The sequence below is a fragment of the Tympanuchus pallidicinctus genome, unplaced genomic scaffold, assembly GCF_026119805.1.
Source record: "Tympanuchus pallidicinctus isolate F22 unplaced genomic scaffold, pur_lepc_1.0 scaffold5, whole genome shotgun sequence".
NCBI classification, from domain to species: Eukaryota; Metazoa; Chordata; class Aves; order Galliformes; family Phasianidae; genus Tympanuchus; species Tympanuchus pallidicinctus.
This window is the reverse complement of record NW_026294769.1, coordinates 41,198,319-41,220,008: the sequence shown is the minus strand read 5'-3', so window position 1 is coordinate 41,220,008 and position 21,690 is coordinate 41,198,319.

The following is a 21,690-nucleotide window of genomic DNA, read 5'->3' as shown; positions in this document are numbered from 1 at the left end:
TCTGGATTTGCTCTCAACTCCTACTGAAATCAGTGGGAACTAGGGCAAGCAGTGAGCACGTGACTGAGGCCTGAAGAGCACTTGTGGGCTGAGATGACAGGTTGTTCCACCTGACTGTTCTTAAAGTTTCTGCTCTAAGCTTCAGTAGAGGCAGTATTTTTCTCTGAGTAATTCACGCCCATTTTCTGGCTATTTTCAGACTTTAAATGTCAGCTTTTCATAGAAAAAGCAAAACTGACTTGTCCGCTTGATGCCAAATAACAAAATTGACCTAAATTACAGTTATTATATTTGTAGTTTAAAACACATTCTTTTGTTATGTCTACAAAGCTGAAATACTTTAACTCAAGTTTTCTTTTCGCACAATGTGAAAGGTTACCTTCTGGATAAAACCTGTTAATAGCACCCATCCAAGGGATGAATTTTGGTTTGGCAAACTGTAAACTCCCTGATTTTTTGTCTCTGGACTCAATTGTATCCTTCAGAAGAAGGCTTACAGAATTCCATCTGCATCTGTTGCAAACTAACTCCATCACTTTCTAGTGAAATGCAGCGATATACACAAGTGACTACCTAAAGCTGCTTTACCACTGCACAAACCATTTGGATGGTAAAGATACAATTACATAAATTAAAGTAAGAAAAAATGGCTAAGGTCATCTAATCCAACCATCAACCCATCCCCACCATGCTCATTAACCATGTCCCTCAGTGCCATGTCTACACATTGCTCCAGGGATGGTGACTCCACTACCTCTCTGGGCAGCCTGTTGCAATGCAATACTAGCCTCACATCTCATGTATTTTGCTCCAAAGCAATCAGACTAGATTCTGAGAGCAGTGAATTCCTACTTGTATAACTTAATTGATGTTCTCTTTTTGTTTTTACAAAAGTATTTTTTCTATGTTATTTTTTTCCTTTTAGTGAGCTCATAGTATAAACAGTAACTTCCAGGAAGCAATTGTCTCGTCTTTCAATTTCTCTTCAAACTGAGCAAATTTCTGTTTGCTAAGTCAACCTGATTTACTAATTAACATCTGGATCTTATGTGCACGCTACACACACACACAATAATTCCACAATTATATTATATTAGCTATTTAAGAGCTCATCTAATTGTACTCTATACATAATCCCTGAAAATGAGATTTGCATAAAGTAATTTAAAATAGTCAGGCAAACTAGAAGTATATAATTATGTGTCGCTCTGAAATAAATACATTTTCAATTTTCAATTTCCATAACTGACTTCATTGGAACACAATTTAGACTCTGAATATCTGAATAAATAACAAAATGACAGTAATCTACAGCTCTGTATGTGCTTACATGGAGTTTACAGACAAGATCTGCTTTGTTACACTTACTGGATTACCTGTGGGGAGAGCAAACCTTGATAACATTGAAATGATCTTTGTGTAGGAGCTGTGGGAAAGGATGAAGGTGAGAAGCACTCTCCATTTTAGCCTCCTAAACAATTAACCTATAAGATGTTCCTGTCAATCACAGAATCACAGAATGGCCCATGTTGGAAGGGACCTCAAGGATCATGAATGTCTAACCCCCCTGCCACATGCAGGGCCACCAACCTCCACATTTAATACCTGACCAGGCTGCCAAAGCCCCATCCAACCTGGCCTTGAACACCTCCAGGGACGGGGCATAAAGATTTCTACAACTTCCAGGGTGGAGAATGTAGGCTCCTAAGTTCTTTACATTTGAACTAAATGTTATGCTTGTAGTTATATGAAGTCTACAATGCAGATATCCCCCTAATCTCCAAAGTGAACTTCTTTCTTGGACTTGAGACTAGCTTATGACATTATTCGTAGAGATTTTAATAATCCTTCACAGTTCAGAATTTATGAATTTACATGACAAAATATTCCACATATAATGAGGTAAATACACTCCTTTGCTTTCTCTATTAAATTCCTGCATGTTGTAGATAGTAATGCTTTCATAGTCTTGGAATTGCCAGTCGGTATACACACTGTTCTGTATCCATATTACTAGCAACATATATTATCATGTATGATGATTTTATTGTGTTTGCTGATAATTGTTGTATATGTCCAACTCAGGGAGTCTAGTGACTGCACAGAAATCTTTGCATGAAGAAAAAGAAATAGGATCCTTTCCACAAGAATGTAGAGCTGTTAAATGTGTAAAGATAAGCATCATAGATCAGGAGGCTGAATCCGTTCCAGAAGCTGACAGCACGCATTCTGACTGTTAAACATAATCAGCCATATTATATACTGACCAAGAAGGTTGTACTGATGAATTTTCTACTTGGATGACCAACACTGTCTGAGAAGCTGAGTAACAGCTAATTATTTTAATACTAATAACAGTCATATATTTTTGCATTTGTTTGATGTTCCTGAAAATTACAGAGCTATGCTTAAATATGTTGTTCAAATTTTTATTATTGCATTGAGCTCTTTACTTGGAGTCTCTTAAAGAAAAAAAAAAACCAACCTCAGTCCCATCATTCAAAGATGAATACATCAGATAGTACATTGATGATGACTCTATGCTGGGAATTAGAAGGACTCCAGCCAGCAAAGGAATAAGATTCTAGAGCACTTTTCCGCAAGAGCTATCAGGAAAAGAAATTCAAGTCAATTAGTTTTGAAATGACATTGATAAATTAATGAAAGGAACTGGATGATGCATAGACATCTGCAGTACCAGAACTCAACAGAACACCAGGTAATCCCTTGAATTATGGAAAGCTGTCAGGAATTCTAACATTAAGACAGCATTATGAGTGAAAGGAAGGAGAGGTATCAGACAGAAATCCATTATGTCACCAGGAGTGATTTTATAAAATGTCTGGACAGCATGGAAGCCTGTAGGTATACTGTTCTAAGTTAGATGTCTCAGAATGGGAGATGCTCAGAAGGAAATGAAAGCAACTTCTGGAAATTTATTTGAGTGTCACCGTGAACAAATAACAAAATGTGGATAGCTCATGCTTGAGAAAAATGGCCAGAGTGAGCAGTTCAGGAGCAGTGCATAAACTCCAGTATCGTTGCCTAAAGAACTCACTGAATAACACTGAATAATAGGCCAACACATAAAAATCAGAACGTTCACAGATAAATTTCAATAGTAAAAAGAAGCAAAACAAATAGGGAAAAGGCTAAGTTCCCAGAGAAAAGAGTAAATACTTTATTGCAAATAACCTTCCCACCTCTAATGAAGAGAGTTTGCTCTAGCAGCAGACAGAATAAGGGCTGTGATGATAGATAATGTCTTCATCATTTATGGCTGTGAGGTCATTCTCCTCAATAGCTGATTTTTACCCACCACTAAAATGAAAATGCTATCTTAAAGTCATTTTAGATTACATGGAATGTAAAACCCAAATAAAAGCTAGGTCATGCAAAGAGGATGGGACCAAGCCATCAGCTGAGGGGTCTCCTGTTGAGTTCTGGGCAGCATGGGAGGGACACAGTAAGCCCCCCTGCTCCCATCACTGCTGCAGCTGCAGCTCTGCCTCAGCTCTTAAGTGTAATTCCAATTTGACAGCTTGCATGGGTGTGAATACATTTAAGTAAAAAAGAATCCCTGCCAACCTTAGATGAATTAAACAGCTGTGACACACACTGGGCCAGATTCTCTAATGTACCACACCAATTTACAGTGTTGTGACTGTTAACCAGAATCCCAGTTCATTTTTTATGTCGTGTTTAACAAAGCTGTATACAGACAAATTGCTATAGATGTTAAGTTTTGTTTGAGGTCACTGTTTGCAGTGGATTTTCACATAATGTTTTGAAATTGGTAATTTGAAATGAGGGTAGTGTTTGCAATTGAGGGCATGTTTGCATTTGTTGTGTCAGATTCCACTGTTTTTCTTTAAGAGAGTTTTCTGATATGTCCTGATTTATAAAACTTCAAGGCAGAGTCTGTGATTTTCTAACTAATCCTTCTGGCTCTCAGTTAACATCTCAGTTCTCCCATGGTAAACATAAAAACTTACTTTCATAAAAAATCATAGAATCATAGAATTTGGCCTGGGTTGAAAAGGACCACAAAGATCATCAAGTTTCAACCCCCCTGCTATGTGCAGGGTCACCAACCACCAGACCAGGCTGCCCAGAGCCACATCCAGCCTGGCCTTGAATGCCTCCAGGGATGGGGCATCCACAGCCTCCTTGGGCAACCTGTTCCAGTGCATCACCACTCTCTGAGTGAAAAACTTCCTCCTAATATCTAACCTAAACCTCCCCTGTCTCAGTTTAAAACCATTCCCTCTTGTCCTATCACTATCCACCCTTGTAAACAGTCGCTCCCCCTTCTGTTTATACACTCCCTTCAAGTACTGGAAGGCCACAATGAGTTCTCCCCAGAGCCTTTTCTTCTCTAAGATAAGGCTTGTACCACTGTCTTGGCTCTTGATTCTACGTTTTTATCCATTTGCCTGCGGAAGGGGAAAAAATGGGTTAAATCTCTGCAACAAATAACAATTTGTATAATGCTTCTGCCAAAGCCTGCAGAATCAGAAATATCTGTGTCTGTCACTTGTTTGCCGAATCAAATATTTCAGAGGAAAGGTAATATGTTTGGCTTATATTTTCAAATGTCACTATTCAATAGAAAATGTCATCTTTTCAGCAGGAACATGGAACTTAACAATATCATAATGAAACTGCAGTGAACTTCTGGCTGTGAATTTGACCTACCTGTGGTTCATTCTTCATTCCTCCGAAGGAATTCTTTAGCCTTAAGGAACAGAAAGGTTATTTGAGCCAGCCTGGGATGCAGAGTGACTCATCGCAGGCAGCGCCACTGCTCTTTGGTTGAGGGAATGAACCACTGTGGTCCCAGTGGCATAGCAAATAGTAAAATCTGAAGAAAAAAAAAGTACAATCTGAGATGAAATTGCTGTTCTGTAAATGTGGTGCTAGTTTGATCAGATATTTTCTAGCAGATGAAGAAGAATTGTTAGGAAGGTATGAGAGAAGCAGCTGTGTTAAAAATGGCATCTTTTCATTTAACAACTTCTGCTCCTCCGGGTGAAGGACTGTGCTCGTTAGCCTTTTCGGACTGGGTGGGATTTTGAAGCAAAGTGCCTGAAGTTCTGGTTGGTAGAACTGTGCAGCTTTTTATCTTGTCTGCACATCCACCTTCTTCCTCACTCCAGTAAAACCATATGCTTTTTACCATCTCTGGGAGCCAAAACAAAGGAGTGATGCTTGCATTTTGTGAGTATGCACTTTCCAAGAAATCAGCATCACTGGATATGCAAAAAAAATGTTCTCCAAATGTATAAAGAGGCTCACATTATGTTTATTCACTTGAAAGACAGTCCCATGAAAAGTGTATTTTGTGTGTTAGGTACTATCAATAAACCTGTTTCAGTTGTTGAGCGCTGATACGATCTTCGTACTCCGGCTTAAATTTTACATGCAAAGGGCTGATAAAAACACTTTTAAATGAATGCTTTTTAAAAAGAACTCAAGTGAGAGGTTTGAGAGACAAGGAGCACTAAGAAGAGAATAATAGTGCCATTTTAAGGAGATTTGAGAACACAATCACATTTATACCCCATCTTTATGAAGTGTAAGCCAAGAATAACAGCCTTGCTCTTTGTCTGTCTCTAAACACAAACCATTGCTCTTCCAGAATTGTTTTCTTCCTCTGGCTGACGAAAGCATTTTCATAGCCGAACAGCAAACTATTTTGAATTAATCTAAATTAAAACTAATCATTACTGTTTTTTTCTCTCAAGTTAACTTCGAAGTGGACTTGTTCTCCCATTTAGTTCATTGCTTGGCGATGCTGGCAGCAGCCAGGGAGCAACAGAGGGACAAGAGCAAACATTTGGGAACAGGGAGAGGGCAGGGCTGTTCTTTCTGGCAGCAGCACTGAACTGCTTACAGAATTGCAGTGTTAAAACATCCCATCCCAACTGTGTTGGGTTATTTCTGCTTATGCTAACACAACCAAAGCAGATCAAGCTGCACTGAGTGGGAGGCTGAGACAAGGCAATCAAAAACCGCACAGTTCCAGGGGCTGGAGTGTTCATTAGTAGTGAGGTCTTGAGTAGTAAATAGAGAATTTAAAAGCCAATGGTGGTGCAATCAGTAGCACAGCTTTTGTGAAGGGCTGTGGAGACCAAACCCAGATTTGTGCTGCAGCTGGCTAGCACGGCACTGCGACACAAAGCAGCTCTAAAGCCGGGGTAGCCAATTAATGCAGAGAATCGGCACAGCATGTCTTATGCCACTGCTCTCCTGGCAGCTGGTATTTGTCTCCCACAGTCAGCTCATGCCTGATCTGTGACTGTCTCAACTGTCCTCGGGGCTCTTATTTGTTGGTACAACCGCAGCTCGGTATATCTCATTTAAAATTGCCATTAAGTATGGAGTGCGTGTGAGCGCTTGCACCTCCAGGCTGCTCTGGCTCTCTGCTCAAGCTGTGCACTGTTTGCTGCGTGATTTTTTTCTGTTTCCAATACGTCCCCTAACAAAGGGAAGTAAGAAAAATAAATACTTTCCAGTAAAAAAAAAAAAAAATTCCTTTTGTTTGTGCATACTGTAGTGCTTGCTCAGTGATACTTTAAAATGCATATTTGATGGAAATGAAAAATGGTGTGTGATTTGGAATATGCCAAGTGCTTGATAGCTACATGGATAATGTTACAGTGTGCAGAACGCCCAGGTCCTAGGGCTCTCTTGGCAGGACAGGACACATACCTTGACGTAGAGGAATTGTAAGAACAAGAACACAGTAATGCTGTCTTTTTCCATTGGTATAATACCAATCACATGATGCAAAAGTCACCATTGTGTGACTTTTTTTCATGCTTTTTCAGCCAAGAAGATGAGAACTGCACAACTGACATTTCTTGCATGGCCACTCATGGGATGAGATCTGTGTTCACACAAAGCAGTGGCCTGGTAGAAAGCCCAGTGCATGGATGAGAGCAATGCCGCTGTGGTGACCTGAGAGAAGAGTCATGGGGCTGTGAGAGGTGTGAGCTCTGGGATTCACCACCAAACTCCCCAGATGCTGTCCTGAGTGCAGCCTGCTCACACCAGTGGGTTTTCAGGAAAAGGAGGAGACTTGAGACTGGTGAGCTATTCCATCTCCTTCTGCAGCACCAGGGAACAGTGAGAATTTATAACACAGGAGGACCTGAGTATTTTAATTACCCTTGCATTCATTTAGGTCTCCAATGTTAAGAGAAGGATATTTCTTGGAACTGGAAGCACCTAAATACTCTGACCTGCAAACCACAAAGACGCAGTGCGTCCCTGACCACAGAGCTGAGCAGCAATCTTTACACTTGAAAATTTGTTACTGAACTCACATTCTGTAAAAAAAAAAAAAATTAATTTACAGAAGAGACATGTCATATATTTTTGCTCATACTGATGGCGATTCTGGGTTCATGAAATACACAGAAAGCTCGAGGTGCTCTTGATGTAATTTCCATGCTGGAGGGAACAGTGAAAGTGAAAAACCTTTGCATGTCCCCTCTCACAGCCACAGAATCAAATTATGCATTCGGGAAGAAATATGTGCAGTTTCCTTTGCTGATACAACTTTTAATTATATCTGTGCACATGAGAAGACTTTGAAAATATTCCAAACTTTTAACTTTGGATTTCCTCAAGTCTATTTGCAGGAAATAAATTTTTAAGGCTACAGACCCCCATTTCTCCAGAAATTCTTTGTAGTTAAGATTTACCAATGTCCTTGGATACTATTCTTTTTACACATTTCTATTCGTTCAGCTTTCCTACTCATCTGTCAGAAACAATTAAATCACTGGATTTTTCATTGTTTGAAATAACTGGTTGCATTACCATCTGGAAACAATACATTTTAAGTGCATAATTATGGATGTTTGAAATCCCAGGAACCCAACTTTATATGCACAGGACCAGGAGGCAGCACGCTCAGAACTGTATTGTCAGCTGTGTGACAAACAGCGAAGAGAGAAGGAAGAACAATTCCCAACCACTTCTCTGCTGCCTTCCCTCCAGCGGCCTGAGAAAGCTAACGTCAGGTTCGCCTGCAGAGCAAATGAGAACACTTCAGACTGCTGTTATTTGTGTCAAATTTTGGTAATTGCAGTGGGATGAGGGGGCTCCAGCGGCAGTGGCTTCTCAAGTCTTTGTCCTTCGTCGAGTGCAATTCCTCTATGAGGATGAAAAATCAGCTTCGTGGTCATTTCCAGGAAGTGCAAGGAAGCAAAGCACACTGTCTGGTAGGACTGCTAAGCGTAACTACTTGCTGCACGTAACTTCCCAGTGGAAGGTGGTTTGAGATTCTGAAACAGAAGTTGAATTTTTACAAAACTACAGCTTAAAGATATGATAGCCAGCTCCTCACTAAAACATTGGCTGTTAGTTATCTCAGTCCAAATGGCTGACTCCATCCTCTTTACTGCTCCTTCTTTTTACACGACTTCTTCTACGATATCATGATATATTCACTCATCACAATGCATCCTAATTGAAAAGAACCAGACCCTGCAGCTTCACTATAGGCTGCAGGCCCAGACCAGAGGAATAACATCAGCGTGTATATGTCCCTTAGACTGACTGACAAAACACTATCTAGCAACTAAAAAAATAAAATAAAATAAAAATTAAAAAAGTACAAACCCTGCACACAGACCCAAACATTTCATCTGATGTAAACTCTGTCACTGATTTCACAATTTTTTTCATTCCCACTTGCTCATAATCTTTGTACTTTTTTTTTTTTTTTTCAAGTATCACTGTATACTAAAAGTCTTGTAGCTCCCAGCCATTACCACTTCTAGCTCCCAGTCTCCCTACCATTCATCTCAGAACTTCTCACCTGGCTGACCTGAGAGCACAAGGGACAGCTGCTCAAACTAATTATGAACTCCTCGAGATCTCTCTGGCAGCAGTACGCTGAATTTGTTGTCTCCATAGGAGATGTAGTCAGCTTAGAAGCACAGGGAGAAAAGATCCACAGGAAATGGATTGGATACTGCACAAAGTGGTTAAGAGTAACATTTTACAAAGGAAAAAAATGGAGGTGGTACATTCTGCGAATCAGACTTCCTGTAGTGGCAGCCACAGTAGACCAAGCCCTTAGCTGGATATGCAGCCTTGCCCAGCTGTACAGCCTCTGTGCCATCTAAGAGATGGCAGGGAAAGAAAGTTATTTTTTGTTTGCACTTCAGTTGTGTATTACAAAACTCCCGGGCAGTTTCAAGACCCAGTGTGCTCGGTATTGACCACACGTATGTCCAAAACCACTTCTAACCTCAATTTTTTTGCTGTCTCACAAGTATCTATCGCTTAGCAAGTTGACCTGTTAAGGGGTGGCAGTTTTCTGGAGGCTCCATAAAAGAAATAACTCTTAGGATGGCTGTAACTTAGAATAACAAAGTGACCTCATAGGTATTAGCCAGAGAGGGTTCCTGCCTCTTCTTCACACAGACAAAACAACAGTGATTAAAGGAAAAAAAAAAAGGTATTTTGTCATCAAAATGCAAATGTACAAATGTCCTTGAATGGCCAAAGAACATATTTAAGAGATTCTAAATCCTACTTTTCTGTGTTTGGAGGGACAGTGAAGATAAGTGAGGAAACAGTATCCTCTAGGCTTCAAGAGTTTCTTTCCTATGCTCTCCAGAGTTGATGTACGATTTGCCTCTTTACTTCTAAATACGAAAAGAAGTAAATCAGACCTTAATGCATCTGATTATCTTTTTTTTTTTTTGGTAAGGGAATCAGTACAAGTTGGCTATGGAGAAAAGCTCAAACCTCAGGCCTTCACAACAGTAAATGCCTGCTTGATTAAAAGAGCTTTTCTTTAATCAACAAATTAAAATCCATGTGAATAAGTTTATCCCCATTGAATTTATTTTTCCATTGCCAAATCAGTTTGTTTCAAGACAATACACAATGTCTTTTCTATGTATTTTTGTGATATAGATATTATTTTTCTTTGAACTACAGTTCAAAATGCACATGTAAAAATCAATGTATAAAGCTTACTAAAAATGCACAAGTGCTACAGCACTTCATATAATTCCCCCCACATCTCAGTTTGGCACGACCTGCAGTCACATACAGGCATGTCGAACTGTGCAAGGGGAGGACAGTTAATTGAAGAATAATGTAAGACTTGGCAAGAGGATCTTGACATAGCTATTGGAAAGACACTAACACACAGCATCAAAAAATAATGTAGCTCCAACCATCTGAAAATAAGAAATTTCTATCCAAGAAAGCACAGCACTGTACAGTCCCAAGCACCTTGTGGAAGAACGAATGGGCTGTACACTCCTGTGCACTGAGAAAGAGCATTTCCAACTCCTCAGAACTCCGTATGTCTTACTGCACGATGACTGATGCTCTGCACTGCACTGACCCTTGTGAAGATACTGCTGAAAGCTGTGCACACTGACAGATATTTTAAAATATTTGTTAACATGTCACACATTTTCTTAAATGAACGTGAAGAAAAGCATTTCTGATGTGGGATAAATGGTCAAACTGGATAAACATTTCTTTTCTTCTTTGAATTAAATAAACAGAATTTATTGGCTTATAATACACTGGCTGAGATACACACAGTAAAGAATGAGATTAAATAGCTTTTCATTTGGTGCATTGTTTATGTATTCAGCCCTGATGATAATGTTCCCAAAGAGAATCAATCATTGATTTTAATTTACTTTATTGTGTTAAAGAAAAGAGTGAATTAAATGTAGAATTTGCTCAGCCTTTCTCTTGTATTCTGTAATAATCCAGATGGAGCATATACATTTTTATTTAGAGGCACTAGCATGATTAAGAAATAAGACTTAATGAGCAGTGCATTTTTAGGTCTCATTAATAAAGGTTACAGATAGAAAAAGATCTATTGGTCATCACATTTCCTTCTTCACTGTTTTTGCAGGTCCACTATATGCTTAATGATGATGTATTATCCATTTATACAGACCTGCTTGTGTGAGAGAGACCACAGCTGAGGGACACTAACTAACTCTAAACTTAGTGAGATCTTTCTATCCCTAAATGGCACAGCCTGGGATGTAGAAGTCCCTGTGCATGGCACAGACATGGTCTGGAGCAGATGGATGAAGGGAGTTGACAGCTGAGGAGAGCGAGGCAGGAATAATTCATGGAAGAAGTGGGTTTGACAGAAGGAAGAAATATATGTGAAAGAGGAACAGGATAATGCTGCGACAAGAAATAGAAGAGCGGCTTCAAAACAAGGAGATATACAGCAAGAAGCTCACAGAGAAAAAGCAAAGGGTCTGGAGAGGGGGTTATACTGACTCAACTGTGTTATTAATTTGTTGCCCTGCAAGGATGATAAATAACACCCGGCTTTAGACTTGGATGTTTCCTAGCTAGAAATGGACAACTACTACATTGCAGCTGTGATGCAGGTAGGGACATGGCCTGGGAGTGCATTTTGAAACAAAAACAACCAAAAAACTAATTTTGTCTCTTAAAAATACTACTTAATATTCTGTAGAATGGGGGATATTCCAGAGAACCCTGCACAGGTAGTCTGATCTCAAAGGGAAAATAAAATAAGCTCTGTAGGTATTCCATCTCTCTTCCCTTCTTATGACAAAAAGTCATAAGCAGAAAGACCATGCAGTAGCATAATAATGTATAGTGAAGGGTAACACAAAATGTACAAGCAGCAGAAAGGAAAGGCTGTAAATTGCACCTAGACTGTACTGCATGTTTCCATTCTTAATGATTAAATGAATTCATGTTATCTGTGTTACACACCTCCATCTTTACCCCCAGCATATGTACTGCCAAGCCATCACTTTTGGTCCTTTTAAGCTCAGAGTGATTCTTGTCCTGTTCTAGAGTGTTGAATAATGATGGAATGAAAATGGAGCATTCATAGTAGAAAGGCTTTTTTTTTTTTTAATATCACATATAGCTTTCTATATAACCCCAAGTTTTCTCTCCACTCAATATATTTCAATGAACTTGATCCCACTGCCTCCTCTTAAATGAAAATAAACACGCTTACTTCTACAGTTGCTGTTTTTTACAGTGCTTCCCTCTGGCACAGTCACGAGGGGTATCACTGCTCAGAATGGTTTGCCTCTGGCCACTGCACCTGGAAACACAGCAGCCCAGAGCCACAGGGCCATAGCACTGAGGATGTTGATGGTTGACTGCACTGCTTTACAATTTATGCTTTACATTGCCTCCCATGTAAATTGTACATGATTAAATTATGAGTGTAAAAGTTGTATTAAATTGTTATTTTCCTGTTGAAGGAATCAGACAGTTTCTCTGCTGCCAAACTTGAACCTCCACCAGCAATCCATGCCTGGATTTACATTTTTAATTTAAAAAACATAGCTTTATCTTCGCTGCAATGTCTGCCATCAGTACTCAGCTGCCTCATCAGCAAAATACCATAAAATGGCCATTTTGAATTTGTAACAGGAGCATAACCACACTGAGTCCTATTCTATTCTATTCTCTAAGCACCTTTGGAGCACCCCAAACTGGTGGCACAGCTTCTGACTCAACGGACACGTTGCTTCCTAAAGGCTTCTCTTAACTGCTCTGTGATCCAGGGGGTGGAACTTTTCTCCTACTAGGACAGCACTGAGAGAGTTGGGTAGAGATGATAGCAGCCTTTCAGTATCCAAAGGGGGCTCTAAGAAAGAAGGGGACAGATTCTTTTGCAGAGTCTGTTGTAACAGAACAAGGGGAAATGGTTCCAAACTAAAAGAGATTTAGTTCGGATATGAAAAGAAGTTTTTTATAACAAAGGTGACGAGGCACTCACACAGGTTGCCCGAAAGGGGGCGAATACCCCATCTCTGGAGACATTTAAGGTCAGGCTGGACTGGGCTCTGAGCAATATGATGTAGCTGTAGGTGTATCTGTTCATTGCATGGGTGTTGGACTAGATGGCCTTTAAGGGTGCCTTTCAACTCAAACAGTTCTGTGTTTCCCAGTTACAACATCCTAACCCATTTCACTGGGAGTGAGTGAAATATCACACGAATGTCCTGGACTTGCTCAGAAATGCTGGGTATGGCAGCAGCCATGCCATGGTGGGCATCAGCAGTTGTTGTATCCTATCCCCTGAAATTACAACACGCTGATGGACAGTCCTTAGTTTATTGCAGTAGTACCAAGAGGCCCCAGTCACATATTGGAGGTCCCCAGTGACCACAGTGGGTGATACACAAACACGTTTAATTAAAATTTGTCAGCAAATGTGTGGGCAAAGAAGGGGGAATTCTTTCACTTACAGCTCTTAAATTTGCCAAGCCACCTTCAGACAGAAACTGGGTCAACACAAGGGAGTAACTGAGAACCAAACAATACTTCCCGATAAAAACAAGTGCTTTCTCTAATAAAGCATACCAACACGAAGTAGGGAAAATGTCTGTATTCATTAATTTGACACAGTGATCCAAGATCCGTGAATTTAATCATTCAAAACACTTTTGCACGATGCCTGAAAAATTGTGTTTATACAGATCTTTAACAGACTAACATTTTTAATCTTTGCTTAATTAGGTTCTTATCTCCTCTCCATTGCAAAGTGGTTTTAGTAGTGGGAAAATGTGTTTTAATCTACTGTTCTCTATTTTTTATTCTCATTCTATATTTTTTTTCATCTGTTTTCAACAGCTTCCTTAAAAACTAGTTATTTACTGATTCCATTCCCTTTCCCCTTTGCACATCCAGGATCTTGAGTAACGGCTCATCGTTTCCTTGTGGGCAGGTAACAAAGTCCTTCCATAGATGATGAGAGCAATGAAAATCCTGACGAGCTGCAGTAACCATGTGATAGTTATTGTCCTGTGTTTGATGGTAGAATTTCATCACATCCTGGCTCAGAAACTGGAGCTAACTGGAACATTCTTCCCTTTTAGGTATATATACGAGTATTTAACTAGCAAAAAAAATCTTATGGGATCTGATCTCAAACAGCAAGGAGAATCATTTCATATTTTGATGCACTGCTTCACAGAAAGAAAAAGACTAAAAAAAAGAAAATAGAAAAATGAAGGAAAAAAAAAGTGCAAAAAAGAGAAAACAAATCAGTCTGTACTTTTGTGCATAGCACTGTAGTGGGAAAGTAGAAGATTTCAATAGACAGAACAGGTTTTCTTGTTGCTGGTAGCAGCACTGAGTCATAAAAATGTTAGTTTATTGGTTTCACCATTGCCAATTTAGGGAGCTGGTAGAATGTGCAATACATAATTCTTTGTGCATTTCAAGGTGAATTGAAAAATGAGAGTGAAGAGAAATGGGAAAAGAAGCGAGAAGGAGAAATGTTACGGCCAGTGGCGAAGCTACTGTGACAGAAGAGTATGTATGTGTTGCTCTAACTTACCGTCCTACCTCATAAGCAGGCCTTCATTCCTACTCTCCTTGCTTGTTCTTTGTAGTTATTTCTTCGTTACAAGTGAAGGAAATGATACCAGAAGTTGCAAATGCCCCCTGCCATAGTCCCTGCTATGATAAATTATTTATGTCATTATTTAGCCTACAACAGTAGCTAACAGTATCAGCCATAAATCAGGACCCTACTGTGCTAGCTGTACAGACACACAATAAAAGTAAATCCCTCTCCCAGTGTTTGCACTTGAGGTAAAATACCAAACGCTTGTTGCTGGGTTGCAAACCAAGTACAAATTCTGAGCAGTCCAGGAATAGGAATCTGCTTTCACGTCATTTGTGTGCATCATTGAGGTGTGAAGTGCACACCTAAATAACAGCACATTTGCATCACAGGTTTTGTCATCACTGGGAAACTGAGAAAGAAGCTGGGGCATCTGACACAGCATAGCACACTGTCCCAGCACCATTTGACAGAGATGTCATAAATCCTATTCAGCATCTGCTAAAACCAACCTCCCTCCCTTCCTCCCTTTCTCCCTCCCTTCCTTCCTCTTCTCCTGACCCCCCCCCCGAGGGCCCAAAATGATGAGTAGGGTTAGAGTTTAGGTAAAAGAGACTACAAAGAGTAAGATGGTGTTGAGTTGAAATCACTTCCAAACAAGAAAAATAGAAAATAACAAACTCTGACAGATTAAAGGTTAAAAAACCCTGCAAGGCAGGACAATATAAGTCTGAGAAAAACTCTCCAGAAACTTGAATACTAAATCTTGTCCAAACACACAGGGAAGAGGAAGCTGACAAGATAGCCTGCATGGCTGAGAGGTGCAGAAGGCACACCAATGGAGTACAGAAAGAGAAGGAGAAGGCAGAAAAAAATGATTTTGCATCCATTGTTGGCATGTGGGACTCTGCAATATGCAGGAGCTCAGGCCCACAGTAGAGCATGGTAGTAATAGCATCACAGCATTGTCTCAAATTGAAGTGTCAGTAGAAAAAGTTTTGGTCAGAGTGACATAATGAATAGCAACAAATCTCTAAGACTGGTGTTAGTAGGACTCAATTATGAAACAGCTGAAATAAGCATTGCAGGGTGTAACCTCTCACTTAAAATTGCCTCAGTGTCAGCAAATGTGATGCACTTCCTGGAGGTATCTGGGGAAAAATTGGGGAATAATACTGTACTGTGCAAAATGCTGTAGCCCTTCACAGGATAAATGGGCATCCAGATAAACACAGAGAAACTTCCTATAATACCCAGGAACTCTGCTCAAAGACCAAGACCCCATTATGCCACGTAGTGTAAAAGCACAGAGCAAACAGATTGCTTCCAGCCCAAACAACAAGCAGGAAAATTACACACAGAGAGCCAGAGGAGACAGAGTAACACAAATAGACTTCAGCAGTTAGGTTTCTGAATGCTTACACTGAGGCTTATAAGTTAAGTGTTTAACATATGCAGGTCAAACCAGAAATGCTCAGGGAAGAAGAGACACTGGCAAAAGGATCATTCAGCTTCAGGAAAATGAACTAACTACAGGGCATGGCCAGGATGGTTCAGGTAAGTATGAAGTGCAAAAAGGAGACTAAGAACAGTGGAAAGGCAACAAGCACAAAGTGGAAAGCTCAATAAATCTGCTTGCCTTATTTTTAATAAAGTATTCTTACACTGGTGATTGGACATCCCAGGCACCATTCCTCTGGTTCTGAACTTACATTCATACTGAGATTCCAATCTGTAGATGTGAGAGCCCCACTTCATTGCAACTTACCTTTGATTCTTTGGTAGGATTTGGCATTCACCACGTTAGGGTTTCTTAATATTTAAAAACTTGTTAAAAATTAAGATTCCTTGTGTCCCATTAAGATGAAAAACATTACATTATTTATGTAGCATAGTGATACTGCCATAACGTTATTTTCAGTCCATTTTGGGAGGACTGCTATGGTACTTAGGATCTGGTTCGCTGCATATGGTGAGGAGTCAACACTGAGACATACTCAGGAGCAGCTGATGTGAAAAGGGAAGGAATGTTTCAAAAACCTCTTCCAGTTCTGTAAAGGAATAAAGGGGAGGTGTGTGAATTTCTCAGATCTCCAGAAGATGTTTATAAAAATTCCCTTAAAGACCTCCTCGAAAACTAAACTGCCTTTGGGATATAAGGAAAGGTCTTCATAAAACTAACTGGATTACTGAAAGAAACAGCAAATGGTTAACAGTCTCAAAAGAGAGGAGTCCCCACTGGAGTCCCCATAAGGGACAAATGCTCAAGCTTATGTCATTTGCCACATTCATAAATCGTTCCGAAATCCAATGAACAAAATTTTAAGTCATTCACAGAAGTAAAAATGAAGGCTGACCAGGAGGAGTTGCGGAAGACCTTCAAAATAATGCACAATACAGTGCCAAAGGAAATTCAATAAAGGCAAATGAGAAGTAATGCCAAAGGGTGGGGGGGAGGGGGTGGGGGGGAGGGGGTTGGGGGGGGGGGGGGGAAGAGGAACAATTCTAACTATGTAAAGCAAAGGAGAAGCTTTCAGAGAGCTATCACCGTTCAGGAATGGAACTTCAGAGTTAAAATAAATAGTTCTATAAAAATGTCAGCTCAGTGCCTCACAGTGGTAAAAGAAAAACAAGCAAAATTGACCAGCTGTTTGGAAAGAAGTAGGAAAAAGACAAAAAGATGTATTAAAACATTAATGTGGTAGGTGGTAATCCCAGTCCAAAGGATAGCAAAACAGGCTTGGAAAAGTGACATCATTTGGAACAGCACTGATGAAAAATAGACAATGGCTATCATGTACGGAACAATCAACCTGAATTCCTCAAAGTGGAAATAGAACAAAACTGAGGAGCATTTGAAAGAGATCTACATAATGATAAGTCATAAAGAAAAGGTGAAAGCCCCTTACCACAAGTTCTTTTGGACATTAAGTATTGTTGAAATTCCTGTTACAGGACATTATGGATTCTGAGAGTTTCCAGAAAGGTCTCAGAAAGATTAGATTGGTTTGTAGAAGACAAACATGTCAAAGACGCATGAAACACAAAGATAGATCTTTGCATTAGAAAATCCCCATGATCCATACTGGAGGCTGGGAGTAAATTACTGATTACTAATTAAATTTAAGAATTCAGAACCAATTATTAATGCCAAAGTAATGAATGCTCACAGAATCACAGAATCGTTTGAGTTGGAAGGATCTCTTTAAGGCCATCTGGTCCAACCCCCCTGCATAAACACAAATATCTACAGCTACACCAGGTTGTTCAGAGCCCCGTCCAGCCTAACCTTGAGTGTCTCCAAGGATGGGCACCCACTGCCTCTCTGGATAACCTGTATGCCTCATCATTCTTATCGTGTGATAAGAAAAATTCTTCTTTATATCCAATCTAAATCTCCTTTTTAGTTTGAAACCATTTCCCCTTGTTCTATCACAGCAGACCCTGCTAAAGAGTCTGTCCCCTTCCTTCTTATAGCTCCCCTTTAGATTCTATCAGGCCACTATCAGGTCTCCTTGCAGCCTTCCCTTCTTCAGACAGAACAAGCTCAGCTCTCTCAGCCTGTCTTCATAGGGGATTTATCAGACATAATATTCAGCTCAATCCGTATAGAAATTTACTATATTCAACTATGCATGCTCATAAACCAATAGTACAGGAGTCTACTTGCTGACATCCCCAGTAACTAACATCATTTCTGTGAGCTAATCCTAGTTTTGAAGTTGGTTCTAACAGAGCTCTGTGTTAGGGCAAAATTATAAGCTTGAATCAATACAACTAATTGAAGCTAAAGCCACTGGAGAATAGATAGTTATTTAACAATCTGAAAACTGGAATTAGAGTTACAGTCATTCTCTAATTGCATTAGAAAAAACAGGTCCACAATGTACATGAGAAGAACTGCTTTCACTGAAAACTTAAGCATTCAGTATTATTGAAAGTAAACACAAATTAGGCTGACATTTGTCCATTGAATGTAAACATATGTACTTGGATCACTGCCTAAGAGCTGGAAGTGCATTCAGTTTTGCTTCATCCATGACAACACCCACTGATGCTTTATAAGGCACAGAACTAAACTAAGTAGCTGAAAAAATAAACCTGTGTAGTGCCAGTTCCTTAACAGGCAATTGCAAACATGCTGTGAATAAACTGCCATGTCTGGAGATGGTCTCTCCAGCTGTAGAACATTTCTGCCACTATTAGGTTTACATGTTTATGTTGTACCAATTGCCCATATAAACACAGAATTTCTGTCTTTGTTTCTGCCAGAAACTGAACTCCTACACTCCAGCTCAGAGGCAGAGTATCTCTGAATGACTGTTAAGCTGTAAATGATGAAATGATGAAAAACATGATGAAAAAAAGATGTAGACATGAACGGGTAGAGCAAGGGGCAAGCCAAAGAGGCATAGGCTTGGTGTCCATTAGTTGTATGATGGAAGGAGCGGAGCACTGTTGCTGGCTGTGCTGTGCTTCCTCCCAGGGAGGTTCTGGGTGCTCCCAAAGGAGGGGCATGGCATGGTGTGAGGGCAGAGCTGTCCCCTGGTGTTACTCCTGGCATTCCAGATCTATCAGTATAGATGATCACAAGGAGGCCTCAACACAGCCAAGCAGGCGTACTGACAGAGCCATGCAGGCGCACATGATTTTGTGTTCAAAAGAAATATTTCAGAGTGATGTCACCTTCAAAACCCATCTTCCTTTTTCTTTCAGACACATCATTAATATAAGATTACAACAACACTAATACAAAGTTGTGCCTGTCTTTGAAATGCACACTTTCCTGTTACCTATGCAATCTGATTGGTTCACAGAAGCCTTGCCAGAGCAGAACAAGACATAAAAATGTTGCAAGACATCCACAGATTTATATTTAATATGTGGGGAGATGGCATCTGCAAGCCTCCAAAATGCCAGGCTTCAAGGTCAAAGCAACACAGCCACCACACGTAACACACTGTGCCCACAAAGAGGCAGTGTTACGCCAGCCAAAATGTAACAGGTAGGAAGATGGTAAGCATACACTCTAAGCATCCTGAGCAAAGTCAACAGAGGCATCTGCGGAAAACTTATAATCAGAAAGAACATAACCCCAAAAAGCAAAATACTGTCCTTTCAGTAAATAAGTCTTGTGTCAAAGTGAAGCAGTGCTGACGTGGGGGCAGGCAGAAGCAGCTTGCCATCCAGCAGCAGGGTTACAGAGAAGTGTTGCTCTGTGCCATGGGCTTTCTACTGAGTCTTTAGGGGCTCTTATGTGACCAATTAAAGAAGATTACAAAAGATACCAAGATGGGAACACTCTTCTAGGCAGGCTTAAGTAGAGGAGGAGAACTAATAAAAAAAAAAGAAAAGGAGATTGCTGTTGATGTCTTCCTAAGCCACAATCCTGAGAGTCTGAACTGGATGCAATCTGTCCTTTTGTTTCTACATTTTCTTTTCCGCCAAATCACAGGAGAAAGTTAATGGCAAAAGAGATCATCTGTTTCTTCCAAATGGTTTGTGGAATACTTTAAAAATTGGCAGACTGGAACCATTTCAAGCCAGAAGGAAAATATTCATGTACCCACACATCAAAGTGTTTCTAAAGACTGAGCATACGTAGTTCTGAGCATTTCTCAAGTGAACAAAGCAGAAATGCATCTCTAAGAGGCTGCTTACAATAGAACAGGCAGCAGGTTACAGACCACAAAACTGGCTGATCAAATGAAAATGGTGCCTGACTTCAGAGCTAAATCAAAAGCAAAAGGGGTTCTTTGGGAATAGAGCAAAAGGAAAATTAGATGGGGAAATTAATGGGACTATAAACAGCAGAAACTTAATTCTTCTAAGAGTCAGAGTAACAGCAATGCAGCGAAGAGAAAAGGAAAAGGAAAAGGAAAAGGAAAAGGAAATAAGAGAAAATAAGAAGAAAAAAAAAAAGAAGAGAAGAGAAAAGGAAAAGAAGAAGAAAGAGGGAATACTAAATAGCTATTTGAAAGAGAATTTGTTGTTTCAAACTCAAAGCGTTGCAAAGTACCTGCCAATGGAATTAAGTGATCTATGGATAAAAATGTTGATGCAATGATAATTTGCTCTGCTTTTTGCCCTTGCCTTCTAATCAGAAAAGTGACCCTCAAATTAATTTGAATGTTAAATTTGATCCAGAGTTGGAAGCTTGCTAACTGTGAAATTTTACTGTATTTAGAATACCGTGCCCGATCTACACGTTACATACTGCTTCTTATGTTCTGCACCGAGTTAAATGTCATCCAAATGTTGCCTTAGGAAGACAATAGTCTTGGTTTCATAGTTAGTAGTGAACTGAAATTTAATACACTCTGAGAATGTTCTTCTGCCCTTCCCTTTTCTGTTTTTCATTTCCAACCCAAAGCTGTAAGTTATGGTCCCAGCGCAGTATCTAATGTTCTGTATATTCACATGTCCTTTTGGAGTCCTAACCTTCCTGACATGTGAGTGTGACCAAGCAGAGGCATCATACACCCATCAGAACTTCACAGACACGTTAGAGAACAGGAAATGTGGAACAATGCTGATGTGCTGACTTTGCCAAACAGTTCTGCTCTTGGTAGTGCAAATCAGTCCACAGTGAAACAAGAATTATGTATTACAGGAGGTTGGACTGGATGATCTTTAGAAGTCCCTTACAACCCAAACTGTTCTCTGTGAGACAATATCCGTATGTCCGACTTGTGTAGAGACCCAAGGAAACAGACATGATAGAATTGTGTTTGTTACTCTGTTTTCTTCACATTATGGAAACAGACTGGAAGTGTGGCAGCAGGCAGATGTGCTGCACAGCAGCCATCTTCTGCATTGCTCCCAAGAATTCTGTGGAGATGTTTGAAGCTATGACAGTCTTGCTATGTTAACGCTGAGTTCCAGCATTTAGAATGAAGCAAGCAATGGGGACCTGCAGCATCAGCTCCCCTCCTATAACTGACACTGGATCTACCTATTGGCTCCAGAAACTCACATAGACACTAAGCTCAGAGCCAGCTCTGCTGAGAGCCACATCAGTCCATACCATGTTTAGTTTTTATTACCTGCTGCACTGCTGATTTAAACAAGTAGCAAACACTGTTTACTGAACTCAGAGCTGCTTTCAGGCTCTTCTCCTTGGACAACATTCAGTTTCGCTGCCTTTTTTTCTGAAATAAGCATGATGTAAACGTGTCAAAAAGGAGTCTAAGAGAAAGTAGAAGAGGCTTGGGCTTTCCATTCCGAGCCGCTTGCAGTAATGATGCTCAGAGTATCATGTGATTTCTTAGAGCTTCCATATAGGCGAGAGTGCATAAAAAGCACAAGGACAATGTTACAGCTAA